Genomic DNA, 18,706 nt, shown 5'->3' on the forward strand with positions numbered 1-18,706 from the left:
CAAAAACAAATACTTAAAAAAAATTAGAAATAAGGGATAACCAGATACACCAGTGGTTGCCAAGAGTGGAGCCCGTTTCTGACACAACTCCAATTTTGTGTGTGCATCTTTCACACTGCTGTTAGGTTTTTAAAGTTGGTTGAGAGGACAGAAGCCGAGTATAGACACACACACACACGCACACACACACACGCATGCACACAGTTGATGCTGATTAAAGGTTTATGAGAAGCAAGAAAATCTGATAGGATTTGGGCAGAATCTGACCAGTTTTAAGTTTTCCATCCCTAAGCCGTTAAGCCCTCACGAGCCATTATGTTTGTCCTTGGCATGGAAGGGAGACTAGGTCGGGGAAGGTAAATGGCAAGACCCAGAGTGTTTGAGACGATTATCGGATTTGTGTAAGATTTACTCTGTTCTTTAAAAAAGATCACACATGCACACACGCACACACATGCACCCACACACGGGTTTTCTGCACCAGGCAGATTGCAGCAGCAAATCCGATTTGTGGGTGAGACTTGTGAGCGGGAGTGTTGGTAGAAGTGCACACCCGGCACGTGACGTGGACAGCCAGAGAAGAAGCTTCCGGAAGCCGTCCAGACCTCCCAGCGGCTGTCCCACCACAAGCCGTCCAGACCTCCCAGCGGCAGTCCCACCCACAGGAAGTTGAACAGGTCCAGCCCTTCAAAGAAAGACCTTCCAGTTCACCTACAGCTTGACCTCTAGAGATTCACTCCTTCATGTCTAGAACCTTTCGGTCCCTGAAAGTCACCCCCCCCCCCCCACCCTGCCATGCAGGTGTGTCGTGAAGGACTAGCCTGAAACCTGGGTGGTAAGAGTAGCCACTCTGTCTTAGCACTTTGTGTCGGACACGCCAGATGCTCACGTTTCTTGTTTAGCTTCCAGCTACGGCCCCAGCCGTCAATGCCCTTTTCCGCCAATCTTGGGAACAAGTTCGCTTGTCCCCACTAACGCCACCTCCTCGCCTCACGCTGTGTCCACAGTCCATCCACTCCACTAAGTGAGGGCTGCACGTCACCAAAGCCACTCTTGTCGGCGTCACCCAAAGCTTCAGGGTTGCAACGTACAGGGGCCGTTTTTCTGTCTCTTGGGTTTACCCTCCCTCCCAGAAGCATGGCCCGGGGGCTTCCGGCCATCCCTCTGTCCAGGATCTCCACCGCCTGGCTGGCCACTCCTGCTCACCAGCTTTCGCACTCCCTTCTCCCCTCGACCACACTGCTAAGTGCTGGAGGGACCCAGGACTCAGACCCGGCCGGGCCTCGTTCTTTTCTCCGCTCACATGTTTTCCTGATACCAAACTACACAGCCCCCTGGTTCACCCGCCACCCATTTACGGACCCCTCATTTGTTTCTCCCACCCTAAGCTCTCCCCTGGGCTCCGGCCAGTCTCATGCATCCAGCTGTGTCCCCAACCTCTCCGCCTCAATATATGACAGGTCTGAAGGACTTACCCCAGGTCGCACAGCTAGCAAATGGCCTTGACGTGAACTCAAGGACGTCTGATCTCAGGGCCTGCCTTCTTAACCACTTCTGGACCAGAATCCACGCAGATGGCTATACACTCACTGAGGGAAAAGGCATGTCCATTCGCAAGATTTGGCCAGTGGCCTGGGACATAATTATTCCATCATTTCTAGCTCTGGGGGATCACCCCACCCCCATTTCAAACAGGGACAGCAGTGCCAGAGGAGACAAGGAGTCACCGGGAAACCTGGCGTCTCTTCCTGGAGCACGAGATCAACTCCAAGGTGGACACTGAAATATGGGGAGGAAGGCAGGCAGGAGAAATCACTTTTCTACAAAAACGAGATGGATATAGCCTGGGGAGCAAACAAGATTCACCTTCGTGCCGCCCGAGACCTGTCATCTGAGGAACACGGTGTCAGGCCGTCAGAAAACAGAACAGAAGAAACATCCGTGAGACGCCCAATCTTGGCCCCCGTGAAGCTCAAGGCCTGCTTTCCAGAAGCTTGTTTCTTTCATTTTTTTATGTTGCTTTATTTTGAGAGAGAGAGAGAGAGTGTGCACAGGCAGGGGAGGGGCAGAGAGAGAGGGAAAGAGAGGATCCCAAGAAAGTTCTGTGCTGCCAGCGCAGAGCCCAATGCAGGGACCCATCTCATGAGACGTGAGATCATGACCTGAGCCGAAATCCAGGGTTGGACGCTTGACCTACTGAGCCACCCAGGTGCCCCAGAGGCTTGTTTCTAACGCCTGCTTCCATCAGGCTTCGTGTTAAGCCAGATGGTTGGTACAGACATTCAACCAAAGTGTCGGTGCACTTTGGAAGCAGATTGATGAGCACAGAGACTTTTGCTGTACCTCTGGTGTCTTCAGCTAAGCAAAGTAAGTCTGGAAAGAGAAGATGGGATATTTCCCAAAAACTTCACAGACGAAGCAAACAGAAAACCTTTGAGAAGTTTCCAGAGAAACGATGGCCATTTCCAAAACAAAGGTTGCTTCGGACTTACAAGAAACTGGAGACAGTTTTGAAAACCATTGGGAGTAGACAGGGAACACTCCTGAACTTGATCAGGCTGATCAAAGCAGTGACAGAAAGGCAGATCTGAGCTTCCCCCGCCCCCCTCTCCCCCGCCCCCCGGATAGCGTGGCCAGCAGAATAAAACCCAGGGGCTGAATCCATTTCTTCTCTCAGATCAAGGCTATAGCTTCTCCAGGTTGAAGGCAGAGGTATAAAGTCACAGGCTCCAGAAATTCTTGGAAAAGCCCTTGCTAAATGGTCAGAGGCAGCTTCAGATTCTTATTTCCCTCTCCGCCTCTCTGAGTCTGATGACTTCAACGAGCCCTGGCCATCCCAGCAAGCCACGGCTTTCCAGGGGGAAGCCTAGGCATGAAACCTCCAGACGCCAGTTCTCCTTCACCTCCATTGTCATGAGTTTCCAAAGCAACTGGAAAGTGAGCACATTTGGCCCTCCTATAGATCACATGTGGCCCGAAGTTTGTTATAAGCCATCGAGTCCCATCCCACACTGGTTATGCTATATTAGGAGCAGGATTCTGATGTCAACCCTACTGGACTGGAGTCCTAGCTCTACAAGTTACTGAGTGGCCTTTGGCAGGTTACTTGATCTCTGTTATTTTCTGAACTGGCAATAATAACTGTGCCTTATCAGTAAGGTTGCTGAGAGGGTGCACTGAGATAGAGCAGGGAATTATTAGCGCAGCGTCTGGGAGCACAGCAAGAAGTCAGCAGGCAGAAGCTGTCATTGTTACTAGCCGTGTGTTGTTCAGCAAAATCTGGCCAGTCACAGTGAAGTTCGAATCCACGGTGTTTTGTTTGTGACTTAGGTGCGCAAAGCATTGGCCAGGAAAGATTGAATCACGCCAGCGATCTGCACATTCACAGGCCTCACCTGCACCCTCATAGGCTGATGGCCTCCCCTAAATCCCTGCTCCAGAGAAGAGCAAGTCCTTCCTTCAGAGACTTGGGAATGGAGACACCAGCAAAGAACCCAGAGCTCGGGCGCCTGGGTGGCCCAGTCGGTTGAGCATCCGACTTCGGCTCAGGTCATGATCTCTTAGTTTGTGGGTTCAAGCCCCACATTGGGCTCTGTGCTGACAGCTCAGAGCCTGGAGCCTGCTTCAGCTTCTGTCTCCCTCTCTCTCTGCCCCTCGCCCACTTGTGTTCCGTCTCTCTCTCTCTCGTAAAAATAAATAAATATAAATATAAAATATATATATACATATAAATATAAAAAATAAATATAAAAAAATAAATAAAAATAATAATAATAAAAAAAACCCAGAACTAAAAACTAGGGACTCAGATTCCAGACCCGGTGGCAAACGGGTCTGGGGGCCAAATTTCTCCAGCCGCCCACTTCTGTAAACAAAGTTTCACTGGAGTAGAGCCCCACTCATTCACGTCCAGAGTCCTCCATGGCAGCATTCACGCTCTCACAGCAGAACTGAATGGCGGCTTCAGAGACTGGATGGCCCTCAAAGCCTGAAACATGTACTGTCTGGCCCTTTACAGAAAGAGGTAAATCTTGAATCCATTCGAGTTGGAGCATCTCTGCTCTGGAGTTCTGAGGTTATATCTTATTCAAATGTAAATCTCCACACACAATGTCTGGCACACAGCAGGTGTTCCAAAGGCACTTGCTTCTTAAGTTATTAAAAAGCTGTTACTGAATATGTGTTCTTGAAGCATCGTGCACACATCAGAGCCAATAAATGGAGGCTTCTTTGACCCCTCAACCTGCAAAATTCCAGAGATGTCTATTTTTGTCTTAGTTGATTTCCCATGGTCAGTGGCTCCTAACTTCAGTTTTAAGGTTTTCTGCCTCTGAGACCTTAGTCAAGTTGCTGGTGATCTCTAAACAGCCATTTAAAAAGCTCTTCTATAAAATGAACAACCCCCTTCCAATCTGTCACTTGAGTTAAGGAAGGCTTTTTCTACATGGGGTCTCTGGGCATGTAGACTCCTGTAGGCACCTGCCCTCGATGACGAGGGTCTGAAACAGTGCCTTCGTCCACATCCAAGTTCTCATGCAGCTCCAGCCTACTTCGCTCAGGACCACCTCCCTCTGGGACCATGAGACCCCTTGCATGAGAACTCCAGAGAGGGGACGTGACGTGGTCAAGGTCACCTGAGGAATTTCAAAGAGTGAGAACAGAAGTCTAGGTATTCCTGATCCCTAGTCCCCTGGTCACCCACATCTAGGCTTCCTGGAGAGCCAACATTCCCCAGAAAACCTCCTTAGTTCGTTTGTACCATCAGACCACAGGACCCAATTTTTTTCCTTGGAATTCATGGTCACACGGTTCCAAGCAAAATTAAAAGAGAAAAAAGCATGAAATTCCTCAAGTTCACCGGCATAACTGACCCCTGAGCGTGCGCGCACACATACCTGCACCATTTCCAGCCTTGCCTAAGACCCACCTCTACAGAAGAGGAGCTTCTCTTCCCTTCCAACGCCAATCCATCCATCGGGGTTCAGCAGACCTGTGTTAGCCATGTCTTTGCGTTTCTGCATTGCTGATATGTTGACCTCCGGGGATTTGCTGAATCTGGAGAGGCTGCCCCTCTAAGGGGCTGGCCAATGCCCAGAGATAATAAACAATGCACCTTTGAGCATGCTTTTCACATATAAACCAGGCAATCCAGAGTCTACACCCCCAATCCCTCCGGGCCACTAAGTATACCAAGCAACTAGGAACAGCCTGTAAGCCCCAGGACCTGCTAAAATTATTGAGAATCGCCAGTCCTAAAACTGCCTACTCTCCCTTGTTCATTCTTTCCTGCAGAAAGCACAATAAAGGCTTTTGTCCACAGTTCTTCTCCTTCTGCCTCCAGATTGACCCCGGTGCTTCCCTGGATGGTTATTGGCATGACAATCTCAGCATTATCTCCCCTGTGACGTCTTCCTAACAGCCTTGACATCCCCAGGAAATTTTAGGAGAGCTTTCTCTCATGCTCCCACTGTAGAGTGTATACAACGCAATTATAGCACAAATTATGTTGTATCATATAATTGTTTCTGTATCTTTTTTTTCCCACCAGACTAAAAACCGCTTGAAATCTGAGACTATTTCTGATTTTTGTTGACTTCTGACATATATGAGATGTTGGATAAATATTGAGCCAACAAATGAATCAAATGAGATTTAGTTCAAGAACGAAAGAATATACCAAGTGTATCTTGCACCCATACCCCATGAACCCACCCTCACTGGTAGTCGTGACAGATATTTATTAGCACCCACTGCATTCTAATCATCCGTGTTAGGAGCTAGAGCTACAACAATGAATAAAATAAACACAGCCTTATCCCTGTGGCATCGCAATCTCCCGGGGGAGGTGGACAATTAAAAGCCATTACAAGAAAGTGTTGAAGGGTGTTCAGGGAGCTGGAAGGAGTCCTGCCATCAAGTGCAAGGCAATGAGCGATGAAGCTGGAAGGAAAATGAAGCCGGATGGCAGAGGGCTTTGTAAGCCTTGCTCCAGAATCTAGACTTTCTCCCAAAGGCAAGAGAGGATCACTGAATGTGTGTCAGTATCAAATGGGAGGAACCCCAATCGCACTGGCTTCAGCAGAGAGACATAGTGGCACCTGCAGTTGAAACTGTGGGGGTTGGGCAGCTTTATCTAGAGGTGATCTGATTATCTAGAGGTGATCCAGGAATCTGGCTCAGACAAGCCACGGGGACCTGGCTCTGCCATGTCTCAGCTCGGCTTTGGTCTTTTCCGGGAGCTGGTTTCTGCCTTAGGCTCTACATGTGAGGCCAGAGCTACGCTCACCTCACGTCCTCCAGCAAATCCTTTCTCAAAGGATTCTGCAGGTGATTTACGCTAACGCCCTGGGCCTGGCCTGGCTGAAGCCTCCCATCCCCGACAACCACCGCGGCCGGGAGGGTGAAACGGGCCGATCTGTGGGTGAGACGGTTTGCTGCGTCCACCCACCCCTAAGATGTGGGCTGAGAGAGCTGCTGGTGGGGAGGGCTTGGGGGTGGAGCTCCCTAAAGGAAAATCAGAGATGTGTTGCCAGTAGAATGACGCCCGGATGCTGGGTAGCAAAAAACAGAAACAAAACCGGAGATCCATCACGAAAGATTTTTGCCAAGGAGCGACTTTGTTATTAGATTTGTAACTAAAGACGACCCATCACCAGGGCACACCGTTGTGGCCGTGTGGGGAATGGTGGGGAATCCACAAGCAGGAAGGACAGTAGGAGTTTGAGAGGCTCAAGGAGACTGCTTATGCTAAGATCCAGAATTTGGTTCTATAAAAGGGTCTGGAGCTCAGGAGAGCGACATGAGCTGAAGATACAGATCTGGAGGCACCAGGATATAGATTACAGAAGGCTGCCAAAGCCAGAGAAGGGCATGGGATTCCCCCCCACCAGGCAGGGAATGTTGGGGGACAGAGTGAAGGGCTGGCTCAGAACCACCGTGAGGACCAACGCCTAAGGAGCGTGCCAAGGAAGAGGGGCCAAAAAGGGGAAGAGGCCTGAGCATTAGAAAACCAAGGGAAAATGAAGTCATGGAAGCCAAGAGCGGAGAGGGTTGCAGGAAGGGGGCAAAGTCAGCAAGACCGGATGCTGCCAGGAGGCCGAGCAAGCACTGCAAAGGGGCCCATTGGATTCATCCACAAAGGGGTCCTCTTACCCTTGGGAAGGGCAGTTCCGGTGAGGTGGAGGGTGAGTGGGCAGTGGGATTGCTCTGTGCAGAAGCTGGGTTCTGAGGACCAAGAAACAAGACAGACTGGTGAGGGGAGTTGGTGGTATCGTGATGTACACGGAGGCTGTGCATTTACAAGGAGGCACGCAAGGATGCACGCTCTCTCCCGTGCACAACTGACAACTATTGGAGGCTTTTGAAGCCACACCCCTCACTTACCTCTTTTTTTCTCCCTTTACTCCTACGGAGACAAGATCAAAGCAGAAAAAAATTTTATAAATTTTTTTTAACATTTATTCATTTTTGAGAGACAGAGAGACAGAGCACAAGCCGGGGAGGGGCAGAGAGAGACGGAGACACAGAATCTGAAGCAGGCTCCAGGCTCCGAGCTGTCAGCACAGAGCCCCACGCGGGGCTCAAACTCATGAACCGTGAGATCATGACCTGAGCCGAAGTCAGATGCTCAGCCGACCGAGCCACCCAGGCGCCCCAAGTGGAAAAGGTCATTCTAATCCAGTGCTTTATTTCCCCAGATAAGACTAGATCTACAGTAATTCAACAGCTTGTTCAAGGTTTCAGAACAAGCTGCTTGTAGAGCCCGGGACTTCTGACTTCCGGGCCAGAATTTGTCCATTCTCTCTCCTCCCTGTGTGCTGAAGATGCCCTGATATGGGACCCCTGCAAGGTCTGCCTGCCCAACTGGGCCTTTGGCTTGAACAATCCTGTTCTAATTGGATCCCTTGAGGCTCTCATTCTGCGACTTGATGTGTTAAGACCCTACTCCCACAAAATCAATGCATGCCAGCCCTTCCCAGTATCTGCCTGCATTCTAATGATACCTTCAGTGCTTTAACCATGAACTTGGAGAAATCTTCTGAGGGTGGAGACTTCAGCCTTGGGTGAAGCAGATATTTGGGAGGAAGTAAGGCATGTTGGTTTTTCTTAAATCCTTCTGGGAAACGTGCGTGTGCATGGGGGGGGGGGGTGCTATCTGGAAGGAACAAAGGCTGTTCAAAGCCATATCCCAAAACGAGGGTGTATTTTCCCATTCAGAAGGCTTCCCTACCTGTGGAATGCTCAAGCACTCGCCACACCAGCTTTCAAAGCAGATGGGTATTTACTGCGCACAAATGTTACATTGACTTTGGAATGTTCTCACATGTGCTCTTGTGGATTAATGAGCTCCTAATATTGTGATAATAATCATTTTCCATAAATATGCATAGTCAGCTTTTAAAAGTGTCACGTGGGGTAATTATTAGCTGTCTGGGTGCTAATCGCTCAGGGAAAATGTTTACTTGCGTGTGAAACGGAACCTGTGTTTGTTTTGTTAAATGCACTGCCTTACAACAAGCCCAGAGCAATTACCCGCCTGATTTAAAGGGACTTGGATGCCAGGGAACCAGAATTGAGGGATGAATCTGTGCCAGTTATCTTGGGGCCAAATCCAGCTTTCAAACCTCATTCACAAGGGCCTGTGACGTGTTTGGTTGGATTTAGTCCAATAAAAATATTCTGAGAACCTACTGTGTGTAAGGGATCTTGGAAAGGGCGCCATCTTTGAAGCTAGTCAAATGAGCCTAGGTCCTGGCACTTTCTGCCTTGGGGTAAGATGATTAACTTCTCTACGTCAGTTTGCTCATCTGGAAAATGGGGCAATATCCACCCTCTAAGATTTTTAGGAGGTTTAAATAATATACATAAAGCACCTAGCACAAAGCCTGACATGTGTCAGGCCTTCAGCAAACATTAGGTCTTTCTCTCTTCTCACACACACGCTATGGCAGACACATGGATAATAAATGTATAGCCCACACCTTCCTGGATCCTTCCAAGTCAAGTGCCCATAAGACCGAGTCCAAGGAGAGCGTGATGAAAGACGTTCTACTACTTGGTGGAGGATGCAGAGGTAGGAGAGGTATCATCTACTTAGGGAAAAATCAAGAATGAGTTCAAATCTTCAAGGAGACTTGCTCTTGCCCACCGACAGAGAAGATGGCCTGCTTTGGACATCTGCATTGTGCCCGTCACTGACGCCACAAATTTTTCCTTTTGTCAACTCATTTCTGTGAGGCATTACACTTTCCTCACCCACCTCCCCCACCCAGGAGTGAGACAATAAACCCCCAATAATTCAGGGTGGAGAAACGCACCCCAGTTATAGAGCAACAGGATAAAGGGGGCTGGGATTGAGGAAAGGGGGATTTCAAAAGGCACTGAGAGGGGAGACGAGGGGAGGGAAGACCGTCTTGTTATATGGGCTGCCCCAAATTGTCCACGTCCCTCCTGCAGGCCAGAGAAGAGAACGTGCGAAGGATGACACAGGAGGTTTTAGAGGCCAGGCCTGGAAGTGGCACGCACACTTCTCACTGCCCTCCGTCGGCCAGACTCAACCACACGGCCTCAACCAGCTGCAGGCAGGCTGGGAAATGCAATTTAGGAAGAGAAGAAATGGGGGTGTAGTGACAATCGGCCATGTGATATAAAAGTCAAAGTGCCAAAGGGAGAGACCTGGAGGGAAGGCCAGGAGCCTAATGTCCAGATCTTACCCGGTGCAGGGTCAGTAGACTTGAACATCAGAAGAATAGAAAACAAGTGTTTAAGGCTTTAAGGATTGTTCTCACTAGAACCAAAAATAATCGTATAGCTTCAGAGATCTGTCGATAAAGGGCCTTCCTATGGATTGACTCCTAGTCCTCAAAATATGTGTTGAAGCCAAAACCCCTGACCCCTGTGAATGTGACCTTATTTGGAAATAGAGTTTGGACATATGTAATAAAGTTAAGATGAGGTCATTAGGATGGGCCCCACTCCAACATGACCGATGTCCTTATAAGAAGGGGACAAGACAGAGACATATGAGAAGCTGGCCATGTGACAATGGACGCAGACATTGGAGCGCTACATTTCTAAGCCAGGAATGGCTAGCAAATACCAGAAGCCAGAAGAGACAAGAAAGGATTCTCCCCTACAGGTCTCGGAGGGAGTGTGGCCTCACTGACACCTCGATTTCTGACTTCTCGCCTCTAGAACTGGGAGACGTCAATGTCTACTACCTTAAGCTGCCGGTTTCTGGTCCTTTCTTATGGCAGCCCCGGGGATGCTAATCCACTCTCACTGGCCCAGGGCTCAGGACGAGTCGATAGGAATGGAAGCCAAGAAAACTCCTGGCCTGGATGAAGCAGGAGAAGGTCTTGGCTGGGATGTTGGGAAGAAGACATTAGATGGGGAAGAAGCGGTTGGCCATGGAGGGATTTGAACGTGATCTTGCCTGCAGTGTAGAATTACCAGGAGGCTCTTCCCAAGGCAGGTCTGGAATCTACCATAGCTTGCCCCTCTCCCACCTCTTCCCATGTGACCAGGGGAGGACCCCAACCTGGTCTTGACATTAAAGGGGGTCTTAACGTGAAAGACTTTAAAGAGACAAGAGTTGACTCCTTCTCCGGCGTTGCGTAGCCAGTATTGCTAACTTCTAGAAAATAGAGGAGCCCCAGGGAAATCTAATAACAGCCCTACTTAAGAGCACACGACAATTATTACCTCCAACTGTGAGGGAGGCTGAGTAATTAAAAAGGGTTCTTTATTTTGATTAAAAAGATTCCTTTTAGTGTTTCTGAATCTTTAGTGAAAGCCTAGAACTCTATTTTTAGACACAAAACAAGATACGTGGCCAGGGGCACGGGTGTAATTTAAAACACGGGATGAGCATTTGTAACCTGAAAAATGAGCACGCGCCCCCAGTGGCCCCCAGATCGAGCCCAGCCCCACCCAATGGCTTTCAGAAGGCACAGCAGCATGACAACCCCAACCCCGCCGCCTGGATTAATAGGAGGCCCAAATTAATTGGTTTTAATCACTATAAATTTCCTTCCCAATAAAATTTCAAGAATTTCCAATCATGCTGATTTATATGTGTAATTAGAAATCCATTCACAGATGTCACACTGCTAGGTGGTGGGTAGTGTAAGCCCCGGCTTAACTCCAGCTAGGGGCCTGAGCCATGAAAAACGGTAAGGGGGAACTTGGCAGGAAGCTGGGACACAGAGCACGCCCCCACCCCTGGAGGCTCCACCCCCAAAGTCACGCGGGGGCCATTGACCAGCAGGCATAGACTTCACCTTCTCTGGCCCCCGGCCCTTCCCGGCCTGGACAGGAGCGGACCGAAGGGGCTTGGCGTGTACCAAACAGGCTGTGCCGGGTAAGTACATTGGGTGAAGCCACCCTCACAGCCCCCAGGCCTCCCTTCTGCCCAGAGCAGCAGTGAGCGTAATAACCGTGGGAGGAGAGAACCCCAAGAAGAGGGAAAATCAGCCTACCTACACCCCCCTTCCGACAGGCAGATTATTGTCTTGGCAAACTGTCCATTCTCCAGATCAGGCAAACGCAGGCTTGCATGCAGGATTGGCCGGCACACTGGCTGGACTTCGAAGTCCTGCTCACTTTCCCTCCTCCTCTGCGGCCCCTAGCCCTTGGGCCACGGGGCCCCGTGTCACAGAGGGAAGTGGGAGCAGGGAGGAGAGGACAGAAATGGCTGCATCATCCTTTCCCCTCCGTGACCAAAAGGAATGGGAAAGTCTACAGGTGAAGGGAGAGTCATCAAGAGTTTTATGCCAGAAATTCACCCGCGTGGAGACTGGTGGGGAGAAGAAAGGAAAATGGAAATGGGGGCTCGGAGAGGCTGTGTGGCTTTTCAAGATCACTCGGCCAGCACAGCAAAGGGAAGAAGGGAAGGAAGTTGACGTCTATTGAGCATCTATCATATGCCACGTGCTCTTTGTGGGTCCCCCTCGCCGGAACCCTAGAGAGTCCTGGAATCCTAGAAGGACAGAAGAATGAGGCTCATATAAGTCAATATTAAATCTCTTGCTCACGGGGCCACAGCGGGCTGGAACCAGAGCCACGGGCACTCACCCCGAACACAGTCAGCTTTGCTGCCATCTCTCACCGCCCCGGGGCCCAGCTGCTTCGAGCATCACCTGCAGGGGAGTGGGTGAGGGTGGTTAGCCAGCCGGGGGTGGTTCGCAAACGTAGGGACAAACAAGTTACTGTTTGGGCTGCAGGAATCTATGTCCCAGCTAGGCTGCGAGCAGCCTGCAATTAGGGCCAGAGCCCCGTGCCTCTCTCTTCTTCCACCCATCGTCCCATACAGGGTGCAACTTGGAACCACTTTATCAGCTTGGCTCTGAGTTTAGGGCTCAGGGCAAAGGACGATGGGTTTTTGAGGTATGAGAAGACTGTGGCACCAGGAAGCGCTCACTGAGGGGAGACGCAAGGGGCCATTCATTGGGGAGCTGGAGGGTGTTAGACCCCAGCGGGAGGGCATAGCAGGATCAGGGCATCGATAAGAAACGCCCTTTCTCTTCCGCTGGGTTTCGGCATTGACTGAGAAATTAAGACACAAGAGCCTGCCAGAGGGAATCCAAAACGACCGAGTTCTTAGTAAAGCCAGCTTGGAAATACGACTTGAGCCACCAGGCTCTGCTTACTTGACTCCCGAATTAGACACGGATCCTCTCCTCCCAGGTACGGCAGTGGGCCTCCCCCACACTGGGCTGGACCTGCCTCTGTAAACTGCCCGCCGGGACGGGGAGGTGAGACCGCACCTGCCAGCAGAGGCCAAGCTGAGGAGAGAATGGACACACGCTTCCATCTGTAGAAGCCAGCTCTCCCCTACGTCCTAATGCTGGCACTCCTGTCCCGCGGGCCAGGACGGGAGCTCTGGAGTGGCTCCCCCTACACGCTGGACGGGCACGTTGACAAAGGGAAGGGGGCATTGGTGGCCCTGAGGTCAGACCCTGCCAACTGTGCCTGCCATTCGTGAAGACCCACCCTGGTCTCTCTGCGGACCACAGGGACCACCGCCTGGGTCTCAGAACCACACCGGCCCTCCAGTGCTCCCCCACCCAAGCCCACCCCACGTGACACAGACACACTCAGAATTGTCTTCAATAGTGCTCGGTCTGTGAAAGTGATTGGTCGGCTTGCCCACTAAGCCCGCCTCCCCACGAAGAGAGAAGAAGATCATCTTTGTATCAGCCTGATCCTTTAATGTGCCTCAAAGCTGCTGCTCGGGTCTAAAGCAGACCCCGGCCCGAGCAGGGAATGGGTGGAGAGGTCTTAATGGGGAGATTAGTGTCTGCCCAGGCCGTGCCAGAGCAGGGTCCTAAGAGGAGATTTTAGAGGTTGGGCAATTTTTAAGGGCTTAAATGTTTGATAATGCAGGGCTCAATTGCATTTATACATGTTGGGGCCTCGGCAGCAATGTACCACCCCGGGCATAATGGATGTTGCAAGATTTGATTTTAGTAGTTTAAAAATACCCAAGTAGTCTGCAGGCTAATGGCCATTGGACAGACTCATTAGTGTATCAATAATCGTTCGGCATTCTGAAATCCTTTTAATGCTCTGGGACAGCAAGAAGCGGGCTGTGGGAAGGGAAGAAGGTCATGGGGGAACTTGCGAGCCAGTTAAACAAGCGAAGACAATGAATGGCCTGGGCGTGCTCTCCGCCACTGGTGGACTGGTTTAGACAGCAGGGGGGTGGGGAGGAGGTGGGAGGGCGGCAGGGGGGGTGGGGGGAGCTCTTTGTAACTGCTCGGGGAAGGGGTGTTGGGGGAAAGCTGAAACAAAGCCTCGTGCAGCCCGGTCACAGACCGGCAGTTGAAATGGATTCTACCTCCCCCTTGCTCTATCTAGCCACCTTGTTCTTTGCAGCCTCATGGTTTCCTTTCTCCTCCTCACCTTGTCTCACGACCCGGTAGAGTGATTGCCTCCAAACCGCTGACTTCCTGTCTGTCCATCAAGTTCCCATCTCTGCCCAAGCACCCCCCTCCTCTGCCGACCACTGGGCCTCTACTGTCGCCCATGACCTAGCACGTGGTTCTGTACCATTACTGTGCATCGCCCCCCGCCCCCCCCCCCCACACTGACATGTGAGTTCCTGGCCAGTCACCGTCCCTGCCACATGCTAGGTGCTCTGTCAGGCTTCCAGATTCCAGCTTCCAGATCAAGCTCTGGAAGGATGAATAAGCCTTTGCAGTCTGGATGGTTAGTTGCAAGGCTCTGCCGTTTGAACGGGAGACAAAGATTTCCTGCAGCTCCTAAGCCAGGACTCCGAGGAGCCGAGCATGTGATCAGTTTCTCATTTTGTACCTTAGGAGTCCAAGAAGCAGCCTTAGGAAAGAGAGAGTTCTGAATACCTTTGCAGATGGAATGTTCTATTGTCAAAGATGCTCTTCAGTTCCTTCTAGAGCAACGTCACTTCTGCATGGAGCACTAAGCAGTAGGGACCAGCAGGGTCTAGGCCTTGGCCAAGACACCCCTCTGCGTCCTGCTCACTCCCACCCTGGCTGGAGTCTCAGGGGACCTAGCTGGGCCGTGGAGGAGAGGGGGAGGGGGATGGAGGGCAGTGGGGGGGTGATCTGCACAGATTCCCTGGCCTGCAGCCTCGCTGAAGAAAGGCCTACAGAAACCTCTGAGCACTACTGAGCCTTATCAGTTTGGCCCCAACGAGGCTGCCTGCTGGGTCATCACTGTGCTGAAAGAATGACCTCCAAGACACCTGCCCCGCACATCTTGTCCACGTCAGAGCGCCAGCCATGCTCCCAGCTTCACCCTAGGACAACCTCACTGGGCAGGGACCAGATCTGAGGGTCTCCGGCTCTGCAACTCAGGGAAACTGAGCAAGGACAGAATGCAGTCAAGAAGCAAACTTGAAGTTGACATTATTGCTCTAGGAGAACATGGTGAGTTAGCTGGATTGCCTGTCTCTCCCCTTGTGGCAGTCTGGCCTCATTCTTCCCAGGAGCCCTGAGCAAAACTTCCTCCTGCTGGAAACAGCCCCTGCTGAGCTGCGTCCCACCACTGCTCATCCATCCATGTGTCCATCCGTTCACCTGCTCATTCCATCCTTCCCGGGCGCCTTCCATATCCTGCTCAGCCCCTGTCCTCCCTACATGTTTGTGAGCACGAGTGTGTCTGCTGCCCATCTACGTTTTGCTTCCACAGTTTCTGGGGGTGCCCCGGCCCCCCTTAGATTGTAAGCTTCTTGGTAGCACACCGCATCTCTAGGCTCTTACCACATCTGTCTTTCATCCACTAAACTTTGAGCACCTCCTTTGTTACAAAGGTAAATAAGAACACACAGTCTGGTGTGGTGATGGATGCACGGCACCATCCATGGGGGGACTACAGGAGCAGGGGAAACACAGAGAAGGAGTCCACTAAGATGGGGGTCTTGGGGAGGCTTTCTGGAGGGGGTGGTAAGGGAGCTGAGTCTTAAAGGATGGGCTGCAATCCCCAGGTACAAGGGGCGGGTGTGGGGGGAGTGGTAAGGTTTGCCAGGCAGGGGGCACAGGAGCAAGGCCAGGAAGATAGGAAACACCATGGGCTATTGGGGGCCCACTGACTGGAGCTTGGCCTTGTGGGCAGAGAGCCAGGAGCGCTGAGATGGCGGGAGAGGCAGGGGGCAGATCCTCTCCTCCCTCAATCTTAGTGATCCTCTCCTCACTCAATAAATAGATTTATTCCACAAATCTATTCTCAGCCAGGGCTCGCTCTAGGGGGTGAGGACACATCAGTGCTCAAAACAGACAGTGCCTGCCCTCCTGGAACCTCATTCTAGTGGATGGAGAAAGTCCATTCACATACACACACACACACACACACACACACGGGCACCTGGGTGGCTCAGTGGGTTGAGTGACCGACTTCAGCTCAGGTCATGATCTCACGGTTCGTGAGTTCAAGACTCGCGTTGGGTTCTGTGCTGACAGCTCGGAGCCTGGAGCCTGCTTCGGATTCTGGGTCTCCCTCTCTCTCTGCCCTCCCCCACTCATTCTCTCTCTCTCTCTCTCTCTCTCTCTCTCTCTCTCTCTCTCAAAAATAAATAAGCTTAAACACACATACATACAAATAAATACATAGTGTGTTGGGGCGGGGGCAACATTTTACAGCTGTCAAGGGAGGGGTCTTATAGATGAGCACTTTCAGTAGATTACTCCAGGGGCTGGCCTCCTGTCCTCACTAAGCAACCGAGCTGGTCGGACGAAGACAGACAGACCCAGCTATCTCCAACCCCACCTTCAGAAGTTGTCCTTGAGAGCAGCTCCCACTGCAGGGAAAACTAATAAGGCCGGCATTTTATGATCCCCCTACCTCTGATGGCCAGAGGCAATTTGAAGTCAATAAAAGGTGCGCGGCTCCAAGGGTGTTTTATGGCTCGTCAAACCATAAAACCCCATGGCCATGTGACCAAGGTGCTAGAAAGGGGCCACCGAGTGGATTCAACAGCCCTCGGTCCAGGAGGACTTCCAAATTAGGATGGCGATCGACCAATTACAGGAGGAGGGAGCAGTTCTATGAAGGAAGCCCCCTGAGCTCGCTGGCTATGGGGCCCAAGCTTTGGGAGCCCCCTGCCCACAGACTGAGCCCTCCCACTATGATTACAAGAACCCTCGAGAATCCCTCACCTTCTGCTCCAAAGCACGCCTCATCCTGCCCTGGGATGTTTAAAATCCCCTTCCCATGGGCCCAGGTTTCTGGCCACCAGAGACCTGTGGCCTAGTGCAGTTGCTGCCTTTCCGTCTGAAACTCACTCCACCCACCGCCCACTGACTGTGACCTTGGGCTAACCATTCACTGCAACTCAGGCTTCTCCTTTTTCAACAGGGGTAATGATGCCTCCACGGCTGGCTTGTTTAGAGACGCCGGCACCCAGAAAAGGCTCAAGACTCAGAATCTGTTGCGACAGGAGAGGCACCGCTTCAGCTGAGCGAGAACTCAAGCCCTCACATCTCTACGCGATGTCACCGAACGCCCTTGGGGCATCTTCTAAGAGCGTCCATCCGTCCACCCACCTACCCACCCATCCACCCACCCATCCATTCATCGATCTTTCCATCCTTCCATCCTTGCATCCATTCAGCAACAAACACTGGTCACCGTCTCTGAGCCAGGCCCTATCCAGGGGCACCATGCTGAGCCCGTACCAAGCCTCCACCGGATGGAGGTTACATTCTAGTGATGGGAAAGAGGTAATCCATGTGGGAAGCTCAGGTGGGAGTCCGTGCCATACAGAAAGACGTAGCAGACGTAGGAAGAGGAGGACACCCTGTTTTCAAGGGGTTTGCGTGCTAATGACAGGAAATGGACAACGACCCATGAGCAGATCAAATACGCGTGGGTGTGCATGTGTGCATGTGTGTGCACACGTGTGTACGTGTGAGTGAATAAATAGGGTGCCCTCACAGAGAACAATGGGAATGTCACTTAGATGGAAGTGACAGGCCAAGGACTGATGGACGGAGAAGGAGTAATGGAGAGAGAGAGAGAGTCCAGGCAAGGGGAAGCCCCTGCAGTGGGGAAGTTCCTGCAGAGATGCTGCAGAGGGCCCGGATGTGTGGAGGTGACAGGGGCGTGGCACGAGAGGAGGGAGGAGGCAGAGAGAGCCTGGCCCGCCGGGAGCACCGTCTGTGCCCAAACGGCCCCGCGTCTCACCTGATCTTCGCGGTGCCTCTACTGTCCCGTTGCTGCTGTGACAAATTTCCGCAAACGTAGGGGTTTAGAACAACACAAACTTATTCCCCTACAATTCTGGAGGTCAGAGGTCCACAACGAGTCTGGAGGGGCTGAAATGAAAGTGCTGGGCGGGGCTGGTTCTCTCCGGAAGTGCCCGGGGAGAATCTTCCGGGCGCAGAGGCTGTGATGCGCTTTTTGGTTCCTCTGCTCCCCGCTTCCGCTGGCTTCCTGCTCTCTGACTCTGGCCCTTCTGCTTTCCTTTGAGAAGGACCCTTGCGATGGCATTAGGCCCATGGAGATGCTCTGGAGTAAAGATCGCGTCTGAAGAGCCTTAACTTAATCACATCAGCCCTTGAGTGTCATGTAAAGTAATATGTTCACAGGTTCCTGGGCGTCTTTGGGGGCCATCATTCTTTCTGCCACAGGGATGTCTGGTGGTCCACGTGTGGCTGACAGGGGGCTGAGGAGGGTTGCGGTTTCCGGGGCCCCCGGGGTAAAGTTACAGCTTTGGACCCTAAGCCAGAGTTACCTCTCTCTGCCCACGGGGTGTCCTTTCCACCCTGAGGTCACTTCCTTGCTCTGCCGTGGAGTGAAGAATTCTCCTGGGGGACGAGCCACCCCAGCCCGACCCACCCGCCCTACCACCATCAAGGCTCAGGCACCGCCTCCCGCAGGGTCTCCGTCCTGGGGGCCCCAGCAGCAGCAGCTCTCTGGACAGGAAGTTCTCCTCTGGCTGTCCTCACCCCTTTGTGGCCTGTAGGAGATTCCCCTTTCCCGGTGCCCCCGGAAACCAGCCTGTGGCCCTGGCGTGGGGGCCGGGCCCCTCTCCCAGCCTGCCACCAGTCACCTCTCCTCGGGGCCCCATTGAGCCACGTCACCTCCACTCCTCACTGAGGTCTCACGTCCTATGGGCACCTTCCCTCGCCCTCTACTTATTTAGCCAATAAAGAGGTGCAACGGCAGGATGCGGGGACACTGAGGACCGCTCGTCACAGGTGGGAGGAGGAGGTGGGTATCAGGCAAT

At 52.0% G+C, this 18,706-nt stretch overlaps 2 long non-coding RNA genes across 2 annotated transcripts in view; one reads left to right on the forward strand and one right to left on the reverse strand.

Moving 5' to 3' along the window:
* LOC147575606 (uncharacterized) overlaps positions 1-17,846 on the reverse strand; it is a 43,531-nt gene extending 25,685 nt beyond the window's left edge. Inside the window, exon 1 of the long non-coding RNA XR_015242551.1 lies at positions 17,662-17,846. This is a non-coding gene — a long non-coding RNA (uncharacterized LOC147575606). The remainder of the gene's footprint in view (positions 1-17,661) is intronic.
* Positions 11,244-17,551, forward strand: LOC147575607 (uncharacterized). The gene is made up of 4 exons (XR_015242550.1): positions 11,244-11,362; positions 14,322-14,446; positions 14,838-14,909; positions 16,834-17,551. It is a non-coding gene; the product is annotated as an uncharacterized LOC147575607 (long non-coding RNA).
* Positions 17,847-18,706: the final 860 nt, after the last annotated feature.

The sequence above is a fragment of the Puma concolor genome, chromosome D3 (genome assembly GCF_028749965.1).
Source record: "Puma concolor isolate L17-30 chromosome D3, mPumCon1.1.hap2, whole genome shotgun sequence".
NCBI classification, from domain to species: domain Eukaryota; kingdom Metazoa; phylum Chordata; class Mammalia; order Carnivora; family Felidae; genus Puma; species Puma concolor.